The sequence below is a fragment of the Hylobates moloch genome, unplaced genomic scaffold (assembly GCF_009828535.3).
Source record: "Hylobates moloch isolate HMO894 unplaced genomic scaffold, HMol_V3 SCAFFOLD_12, whole genome shotgun sequence".
Taxonomy (NCBI): domain Eukaryota; kingdom Metazoa; phylum Chordata; class Mammalia; order Primates; family Hylobatidae; genus Hylobates; species Hylobates moloch.
The window spans coordinates 4,681,912-4,692,556 of record NW_026652287.1 but is presented as its reverse complement, the minus strand read 5'-3'; the positions used below and the strand labels follow the sequence as shown (position 1 = coordinate 4,692,556).

At 44.0% G+C, this 10,645-nt stretch overlaps 1 long non-coding RNA gene across 1 annotated transcript; it reads left to right on the top strand.

Moving 5' to 3' along the window:
• Nucleotides 1–4,268: 4,268 nt before the first annotated feature.
• On the top strand, nucleotides 4,269–7,823 carry LOC116479731 (uncharacterized). The gene is made up of 3 exons (XR_004251051.1): nucleotides 4,269–4,829; nucleotides 6,412–6,781; nucleotides 7,101–7,823. It is a non-coding gene; the product is annotated as an uncharacterized LOC116479731 (long non-coding RNA).
• Nucleotides 7,824–10,645: the final 2,822 nt, after the last annotated feature.

Genomic DNA, 10,645 nt, shown 5'->3' with positions numbered 1-10,645 from the left:
TGGCCAGGCTGGTCTCAAACTTCTGACCTCAGGTGATCTGCCTGCCTCAGCCTCCCAAATTGCTAGGATTACAGGCGTGAGCCGTTGTGCCCAGCCTCTTCTAACTATTTTGAAAAATAAAATAGATGGTAAATTATAGTCACCCTGCTGATCTATCTAACACTAGGTCTTATTTCTTCTATCAAACCATATATTTGTACCCATTAATCAACTCCTCTCTATCTGCCTTCATCCTTATCTTTCCTGGGCTCTTGTAACCACCAATTTCCTCTCTATCTTCATGAGATGCCTGTTTTTATCCCCCACATATGAATGAGAGCATGCAATATTTGTCTTTCTGTGCCTGGTTTATTTCACTGAACATAATGACCTCCAGTTCCATCCATGTTACTGCCCATGACTGGATCAGTCTTTTCTATAGCGAATATTCCATCCTGCATCTATACCACAGTTTCTGTATCCATTTGTTCATTAATGGGCACTCAGGTTGATTCCGCATTTTGGCTATTGTGAATAGTGCTGCAATCAAGATGAGAGTGCAGGAATCTTTTTGATTTATTGTTCTTCTTTCTTTTGGATACCCCACTTGGTAGTAAAATTACTGGGTCATACTGTAGTTCTGCTTTTAGTGTTTTTTGAGGAACCTCCGTATTGCTCTTCACAGTGGCTCCATTAACGTATGTTCCACCTGTGGACCAGGGTTCCCCTTTCCTCCCATCCTCACCAACATCTGCTATTGCCTGTCCTTCAAATACAAGCCATTTTAACTGAGGTGACATGATGTCTCATTGGAGTTTTGAATTGTATTTCTTTAATGCATAGAGATGTTGAACATTTTTTCTTTTTCTTTGTTTTCTTGAGACAGGGTTTCACTCTGTCGCCCAGGCTGGAATGCAGTGGCGCTATCTCAGCTTATTGCAACCTCCACCTCCCGGGCTCAAGGGATCCTTCTGCCTCAGCCCCCCAGTACCTGGGACTACAGGTGTGAGCCACTACATCGGGCTGATTTTTGTAATTTTTGGTAGCGATGGGGTTTCACCATGTCGCCCAGGTTGGTCTCAAACTCCTAAGCTCAAGTGATCCACCCGCCTCGGCTTCCCAAAGTGCTGGGATTACAGGCATGAGCCACCACACCCAGCCAATTTCTTCATATAAAAAGAAAGGAAAGGAAATTATCTTCCTACAAACCCTCCCAACCCATTCCCAAGTCAAGCTGCATGCTTCGGAAACCTTGCTGACTCATGCAAGCTCCATGCTTGGAAACCTTGCTGACTCATGCAAGCTCCATGCTTGGAAACCTTACTGACTTACCCAAGCTCCAACTTTTGGCCATTTGCGTCTTTTTTGAAAAATGTCTATTCAGATCTTTTTCCTCCCTTAGACCATCACTCTCCTTACTCTCCGTGTGACTACCATTAGCATCCTCTCCTAATTTACAGCTTAGCAGCTGCTGAGAACTAAAAAATCAGATAACCAAGATGGTTGGTGTCGAGTATAAATAGATCTTGAAGTCTTTGCATGAAAATATTGTGAAACACATTTTCATTTTTGGAGTCATTTTTTATTAGTAACATCCTGATAGTTGAATCTGGTAGATAAGTGACTTCCAGTTACCAATTCAGACTGGCTCAAGGTCAAAGATAAGGGCTGGGGGGTTGGATCTGGCTTCTGGGTGCCATAGATCCAGGTGCTGAAACTATGTCATCTCTTGCTTGCCTGGGTGGGCTGCATTCTCAGGCAGCCTCAGCAAGTTCCAGGCTGCAGCCTTCCAGCTCTGTGGCATTTAGAGAGAGCTACCCCTTGTCAGCAGGTACAGCAAGAACCCCAGGAAGATCTCTCCTATAAGCAGAAGACAAAACAAACAGGAAAAAAAAAAAAAATCCTGGGAAGTGTAACCAGCTCTGGAGCCAGGAAAGGTGGGTGAGTGAGCATCCTTTAGGCCCCAACACACAGACTGGGAGGGAGGGAGGCTGGGTCCTCGAAGCAAATTGAGCAGCTTCTACCAGAATAGTAGAGGGGTTGCTGATTAAACAAAAAACATATATTCATAACTTCATTTAATTTTTTAATGCAGTTTCTTTTTCTTTTTTAAAAATTGTTACTTTAATTTCTGGGATACATGTGCAGAACGTACAGGTTTGTTACATAGGTATACATGTGTCATGGTGGTTTGCTGCACCTAGCAATCCGTCATCTAAGTTTTAAGCCCTGCATGCATTAGGTATTTTTCCTAATGCTCTCTCTCCCCTTCCTCCCCACCCCTCCCTCCTGACACGCCCTGGTGTGAACCAACCCAAATGCCCGTCAATGGTAGACTGAATAAAGAAAATGTGACATATATACACCATGGAATACTATGCAGCCATAAAAAAAGAATGAGTTCATGTCCTTTGCATGGACATGGATGAAGCTGGAAGCCATCATTCTCAGCAAACTACCTCAGGAGCAGAAAACCAAACACCACATGTTCTCACTCAGAAGTGGGAGTTCGACAATGAGAACACATGGACACAGGGAGGGGAACATCATTCTTTTTCTTTATCTTGTATTTGTATGTTGAGAACCTGAGAATGATTCTAATTTAGGCAGTTCAAGCAGCGTTTTTGAATCAATTCTACTCTACTTTATGTTGGATGTCTCCATAATGGAAGATATTAGAGGAATATTGGAGAATAGGGTGATGAGGCAATAGGGGTTGCTGTGAGTCATTGAAGACAGGCTAGGGCATGACCCTTTTGGTTTCTGAAATCACTCTGGGTGCTATAGCAACTCATCCCCTGATGGAGACATTATCTGCACAATCTCACTGCATCTGCCTCGTCTCATCGCCGAAGACCACAGTGGCTGAGAGCAGAAAGGTGCACCAGCAGGTCACCCCTCATTCCACGCTGAAGTCCCCTCCACCACAACCACACCACCTGGTCATCCAGCCCACGACTTCTCAGAGGATGCACAAAGGGAGGGCCCAATAACTTTTATTTACTTATTTTCATTTATTATTATTATTTTTTGAGATGGAGTTTTATTCTTGTTGCCCAGGCTGGAGTGCAATGACATGATCTCAGCTCTGCAACCTCCGCATCCAGGCTTCAAATGATTCTCCTGCCTCAGCCTCTCGAGTAGCTGGGATTACAGGTGCCCGCCACCACACCCGGCTAATGTTTTGTATTTTTTTTTAGTAGAGACAGGGTTTTACCATGTTGGCCAGGCTGGTCTCAAACTCCTGACCTCAGATGATCCACCTGCCTCAGCCTCCCAAAGTGCTGGGATTGCAGGCATGAGGCACTGCACTCAGCCCCCAACAACTTTTTAAGGCTCTAAGAAAACGCCTTTTTTAAAAATTAACTAATTTATTTATTTATTTTTGAGATGGAGTCTTGCTCTGTCGCCCAGGCTGGAGTGCAGTAGTGAGAACTCGGCTCACTGCAAGCTTTTCCTCCTGGGTTCACGCCATTCTCCTGCCTCAGCCTCCCGAGTAACTGGGACTACAGGAGCCCGCCACCGTGCCCGGCTAATTTTTTTTGTATTTTTAATAGAGACGGGGTTTCACCGTGTTAGCCAAGATGGTCTCGATCTCCTGACCTCGTGATCCGCCCTCCTCGGCCTCCCAAAGTGCTGGGATTACAGGCGTGAGCCACCGCGCACGGCCGAAAACTTCTTTTTTTTAATAAAGGAATTCCAAAACAGGCTTTGAAGTAATGTAGAATACATTTATATATTTACAAGTTGACTTGGGGACACACTCCCACAGAGTGCACAGTGATATGAGTGTAGTAACTTAATGTGGTAAGATTACATCACCCCTGCATGTGATAAAGTCTGGCCATGAGCCCTATGGGAGGAGATTTCTGATAAATGTCTTCCTTCAATCATTTCAGTGTCTGCGTCCTGGTTCTGAACTTCAGAAGTTGCATGTGAAGTCTCTTGCGAATATGAGACTTGAGGCACATAGCCAATCGCACTCACCCATCATCCAAGATGTCTGCCTGGGCTCTGATCTGCTCTGTTCTTGCTTTCCTCCAGGGACGGGTGGCTCAGTACCTCACAGAAGCATGTCCTGCCTTTGGAAAGGAAGTTCTTTACTATTTTGATATGAAATATGCCTGCTTAGTTCTCAGAGCAAGAGTGTCAAGAGTACGCAGCCCAAGAGGCCCGGTGGAAGCTGCAGCCTTCTTACCTTCTTATGATGGAGAAGGGAAGCCCCAGAATGTCCCTTCCACAGCGTTCTGTGGTCAACAAGTCACCAAGCCAGCCTGGATTCCGGGAGCAGAAGGGGAGTTTCCTTCCACCTCCCTAATGCCATGGAATGGGGAAGGGTACAACTCTAGGATCAGACCCAAAGGGAACTGTTGTGAATCTTGATTTTGCGACTTCTCGGCTATTGGATTTGGGCCAAGTATTTGTCATCTCTGTACCTTAATTTGCTCATCTATGAAAGAAGGACTAAAAATACCTATCATAGGAGAAGACAATATGTAAGCCACTTGGCAATGTGCCTGGGACCTAGTGAGCGATTCTTCTCACTTATTATTGTTTTCTTCGTCATTGACATCATCGTCACCATTACTTTTCGTTGTCTTTGGAAATTTGGACAGAGACCACAGGCAGATGTGGTGCCACATTCCCACAGGGCTGGAGCAGCGGGTGTGTTTTTCTGTGATAACAGAGCTTCCCGGAACCAGCAGGGTACAGGTTATTTGACCTGAAGGGCGAGGGAGTTCAGAGCCTACCGTGATGAGAGAAAGCCCTGAGTGAACCTTTCCTTTCAGCTTCGTGAGAGGAAGTGTCTAAATACGGGAGCCGTCCCCAAAACCTGACCGTGAGCAAGGGTGCAAAATGGGATGCAGTCTCTTCACGTATCTAGACAGGAGTGTGCACCTCCTTGGGAGTGTGCAGGCTGCCAATACCCGTGTGTGCGTGTGCACGTGTGATTCCTGTGTGTGCGAGCTTCTGTTTATGTGTGTGAGTGTGTGCATGTGTTAGTATGTGCAAATGTGTGGTTTATGTGTGGTGGAGTAAGCATATGAGTGTGTAAAAGTGTGTGTGCATGAACAGATGTATGTGTACTGCATATGTATGTGTGAGTCAGTGTGGCATATGTGTATGTGGAGATGTGTTTGTAGTGTGTATCCATGTGTGCGTACCTGCGTGTATGTTTGTGTTTATGTGTGAGTGGTACGTAGTATCTGTACATGGGTGTGTACATTGTGTGAGTCGTGTGCATGTGTGTGATGACTCTGTGTTTGCGAGTGTGTGTGCTGCATGTACCTGAATGTGTGCATCTGTGTATGTGAGAGTTTATGGGTGAGTGCAATGTGTCTGTATGTGGGCGTGTATATCGTGTGAGTTATGAATATGGATGCGATGTATGTGTGTATCTTTATGAGTGTGTTGTGCTTTTATCTATACGTGTGTGTGCATGTGTGTATGCACACATTTGTGTGTATGCATACATTTATGGGTGTGATGTGTGTGTCTGTCTGTGGGTGTGTATGTTGTGTGAGTTGTGTGTATATGTGTGATGAATGCATGTGTATGTTTGTGCATGCATGAATCTGTGTCTACTCGTACCTTTATGGGTGAGAGGTATGTGTCTGTATGTGTGTGTGTACATTGTGTGAGTCATGTGTACGTGTGTGATGAATGCATGTGTATGTGAGTATATGGTTCACGTATCTGTACATATGAGCATCTGTGTGTATGCATATATTTATGGGTAAGAGGTATGTGTCTGTATGTGGCCATGTACGTTGTATGAGTCGTGTGTATGTGTATGGCGAATGCACATGTATGTTTGTTCATGTGTGGTGCATGTATCTGTGCATATGTACATCTGTGTGTACACATATATTTATGGGTGAGAGGTTGTGTCTTCATGTGGGTGTGTATGTCGTGTGAGTTGTGTGTACATCTGTAATGAATGCATGTGTATGTGAGGGTATGGTGCATGTATCTGTGAATGTGTACATCTGTGTGTACGCATATATTCATGGGTGAGAGGTGTGTGTCTGTATGTGGGTGTGTGCATTGTGTGAGTCGTGTGTGCATGTGTAATGAATACATGTGTATGTGAGTGTATAGTGCACGTATCTGTGCATGTGTACATCTGTGTGTACACATATATTCATGGGTGAGAGGTGTCTGTATGTGGGTGTGTACATTGTGTGAGTCATGTGTATGTGTGTGATGAATGCATGTGTATGTTTGTGCATGTGTGGTGCATGTATCTCTGCATGTGTGCATCTGGGTGTACACATACATTTATGAGTGAGGGGTGTGTGCCTGTATGTGGCTGTGTGTGTTGTGTGAGTCATGTGTACATGTGTGATGGATGTATGTGTATGTTTTGCTTTGTGATGCGTGTATCTGTGCACGGGTGAACCTGTGTTTTTCTCCCTTGTTGAAAGGCAGGATGACACAGCAGTTAGGAGCTTCTCTGGGGCCTTCAGGCAGACAGTCTGGGCTGTGTCCTGGCTGTGCCTTTTCCCCAGCTCTGCCTGCAGTCCTGCACATCTTCTCCACCTCCAGTGGCTTCTCCTTCTCACATCCACCCTCTGCGAAGGCACAGATAGTAGCACCTCCCTTCTGGATTCTATGAGGTGATAATTACATGAGATGGCAGAGCCTGGAGCGCAGGAGCTCCTCGGTGACTCAGCCATGTTCATTCCAAGGAGTTCAGGGTCCTTGCAATCTGCAAACCTTTCCCGTTATTTTCAAGATCCTTGAGTCTGACTGTGAAGCAGTAACATTCCAGCCTCACCTACAACAATACTTGTAGATGGTAAGAAACATTGAGATAGAGGAGAATTTCTTAGAGAAGGTCAGGGTCTTGGATTCCTTCATAGAAAAGAAAAAAGGGCCAACTTACGTCCTTTGCTAACTCAAGGCCCGATTTAAAACCATAACCCATGGGTAAAAATGTAAAAAAGCTCAACCACAAAAGCATGTATGGGGACGTGTTCCCTGCGTCTGGGAGGGCTATAGGGCTGAGTGCCATGAGGTTCATGTACAATGAAGAGTGGGAATTCCTCTATGTGGGGTCAGCCACGAGCCTGACCCCATGCACAGCATCTCATTTAAGTTTCTCCACGTACCCATAGAATGGAGCTTCCACTGCCCCTACGTCACTGGTGAGGGACTTCAGGCAGAGAGAAAGCTCGTCCTTGCCCAAGGTCACACCACTGGTAAAAAGCGAATGAGGTTCAAACTGACCTCCTCATCCCTACCCTTGTCCTCCCAACAGGCTCCTCACAGGTGGAAAAATCAACCCCTATAGCACACTCATTGTTTTTTTGACCTCTCCTAAAATTAAAATCCAAGATCCCTCATGAGCTCTGTGATCTTCAATAAGATTTTTATTTTTATTTTTTTACCTCTATGGGTTCCAGTTACCTCCAAAGAAAAACCAAGGGTTTTGTGAACATTTGTCAGTGTACATCATGCCAGTTTCATGTCCTTGACCTTGGGAGAAGGCTAGCCAGTGGCCAGAACCGTCCTCTATGCTCTGAGGCTGAGAGGCGTCAAAGCAAAGCTCTGTGACACACATTACCTTTGAGCCCCCAAAGAACATGTAGGAGCCCAGCCTGGGGGGTGCTTCTACTCTCTCTCTCCCAGTCCAGACTCCAGCTACTTCTCCTAAAGAGGAAGGCCCTGCTGAGTATCTCCAGCTGAGGACGTGTTACTCCAAGACTCATCTCCTTTGATGTCTGGTCTCGTTAGCGGCTACGTTGGCATAGGTGCTGATTGGGTTAACTCCATTAATATTCTCCTTCTTACTCACCTACTTTGCTATTTAATAATACAATACATGTTCTTGTATCTTTCACTTGTAGTTTCTATTTTGTATTATGAAATCGCCCTGGATTCCTTTGAGTCTATTTAATCAGAACATAAAAAAGCAACTATCCTGCCATTTACCTCTTTCCATTTTACTACTCAGCATGATCTTGAATCACTCTAATATTTTGCATTCATGACAAAAATATACAAAAGGTGACAGATGAAATATAGGTCATGCCAATTTTTTTTTCTGGCCCAATAAAAGTGCAAGTCCTCTAAAGAGATCTTTCCCGGAAATTATGAATGTAGCAAAGGAATGTAAAAGGAAGGATTTGAGACTGAGGCCATAATAATCATTTTAAAGCAGTTACAAGCACATTTGCAAGTAAATACATCCATTTCTAGGTGCTACCTAGAGCTGATGTTAGCAAATACAATTCTGAGAAGCCCTCAGAGAAGAAAAGCATTGTTTGCTAAGCAAGTTGCCAAGATGAGATCAATGGAATAGAAAAATATTATTTTTGATGATGTGAATCTAAATGAGTTATGGGGAGAGGTAGGAACTAGAAGTGGGGACGTCTCTTACAAAAATAAAATCCTGAGATTCTAGGATGTGATCTGCCCAGTTTATGCAGTACTTTGATTTTTACACTTAGCATCAAGGTAGGTAACAACAACAAAAAAAAATAGAGCGTTTAAACTGTAATTAATCAAAAGCAGTTTCTCTATGGGTGAATTTCATCTTGTAGGTTAATCCTTTGTTCTACATGAGTTATAACACTTTGGCCTTCCAGGATCAGTAACCCAAGAAATCACATTCACAGGTACTTGGAACTAAATTTTTAACCGATCTTTCCTTGGACACAATTCAACCAACAGCCATAAGTATCATTGGTATGATTCGAATAAAGATTTCTTATCTTTCTTGAAACATTCGAATACCTGTCTGCACTGGACTCGTCTTTCTGCAGCAGCGATGGGCTGAGGCCAAGTGGCGTTGACTCCATCAGCCTGGACATTGACACATGGCTCTTCCCAGCTACCAATCTAGCCATGCCCCTCACTCAAATTACCCAATGACCCTTCGAGCCCGAGAGAGGTCATCCAGCTGAGAACTATTATGGTAATCTACAGTTGGGGGTCTTCACATTTTATATCCATGAGTTTAAAATAAAACCTCAATGACCACCACAGTGAAAAACTATGGACACAATATTTGAAAAAGACAGTATAACACATGAGTATTTACATTAACTATAAATGCACGAGTCAGACCAGATTCAGCCACCACTGTGCGTATTGTTTCTGATTTGATTTGATTTGGGAATGGAGTCGTGCAAGTGAGACCTGCTTCGTCAGCCTGAAACACAGCTCAGCTCTCCACACGGCACTGCACCGCCGTCTGCTGTCGCTCTCTGCTTCTCTCCCTCTGCCGGGCCCTGGGGTCACTGGATTTAAAACCCTGGTCCCGGACCTACCTTCAGCCAGACTTTAGATTTTGCAATTAGAGATATTCTCACTGATGCACTTGCCAATATCTATTCTATGTTTTAAAGCAATAGAACCTCACATTTTCACTGGGTAAAATGCAACTGGTACCTTTTTTAAAAACACACGCACATTTTTTTCTATCTTCCTTTGTATATCTGTATGGCTGGCCACATGACTGACTTCAGCTCTGTGAGATACAATGAAAATGTCATAAACAATGCTTGGTAAGTCTCTGGAGAAAAGAACTTATTCAGTTAGAAGGAATCTTTTGTCTTTCCCATTCAGTTTTTATGCCAGCCTAAAAAGCAGATGGGATGGCTAGAGCTTCCACAGCCACTGTGGGCCCTGAAGTGACCTTGAGTAGGAATTCATGTTCATTATTGAATAATGGTGGCTAAGAAGCAGCCAGGAGCACAAGTCCTTGTAACAGCATGGAGCTGCCTTATCTGCTGTGGATTTCCCTAACCTAGACCACTTTGACAGAAAAGAAAATAAATGCCTATCTTATTTAAGCCATCGTTATCTTGCAAACTCTCTGGGTCCTCTCTTAGAGATAAAGCAAATCTTAGAAGTGCCACAAAGCATGTAGGCTGCTGATAACCTTACTGCATGTAGGGTTGTGGAATATTTCTCATAGCAGGAGTTATGGGCCACACAACACAAGAGTTATTAATACATACAAGGTCCGAGTCCTATCATCTATGCTCACCAATCCTCACCAGAACCCTAAGAGATCATCACTATTATCCTTGATTTTCAAATGAGGAAGAAAAGTGCAACGAGTTTGCATGAAATTGTCCAAGTCACACATCTCATAAAGAACAGAGGTGGGTTCATTCTTTCATTTCTTCTGTTGAGTACCATCAGTCTACCTAATGTTGGGCTCAACACCAAGTATGGAAAGATGGACACACTCCCTGCCCTGGGAAAAGCTCACCCTAGACAGGGGTCAGAGGCACACCAAGAGATACATCCAAACCTACACGGAGCATTCCACGCTATCCAATCCCTCAACTACAGGTTTCCTGAGGGCAGGATCTGGGTCTGTCGACTTACCCAGTGCTTGGCGTATGGAGAAGCCAAGAAATATGTGAATTGTCATGGAATGAAAAAATATATGTGTATATTAGAACAAATAAGACACACCTAGTGCACTCTCAGGACAAATAGAATAAGGTTAAAGCAGAGTGAACTAAACACCGCTATACCGAGGTCATGGATAACCTCAATCCCTTGACTTGAACATGATGTATTTTATGCACATATCAAAATATCACAAGTACCTATACATAGGTGCAAATATTATCTATCAGGAAAAAAAATACTGCTCTAAAGCTCCTCTGTGTTACGTGACCAGGGTTGACAGTGCTGTCCG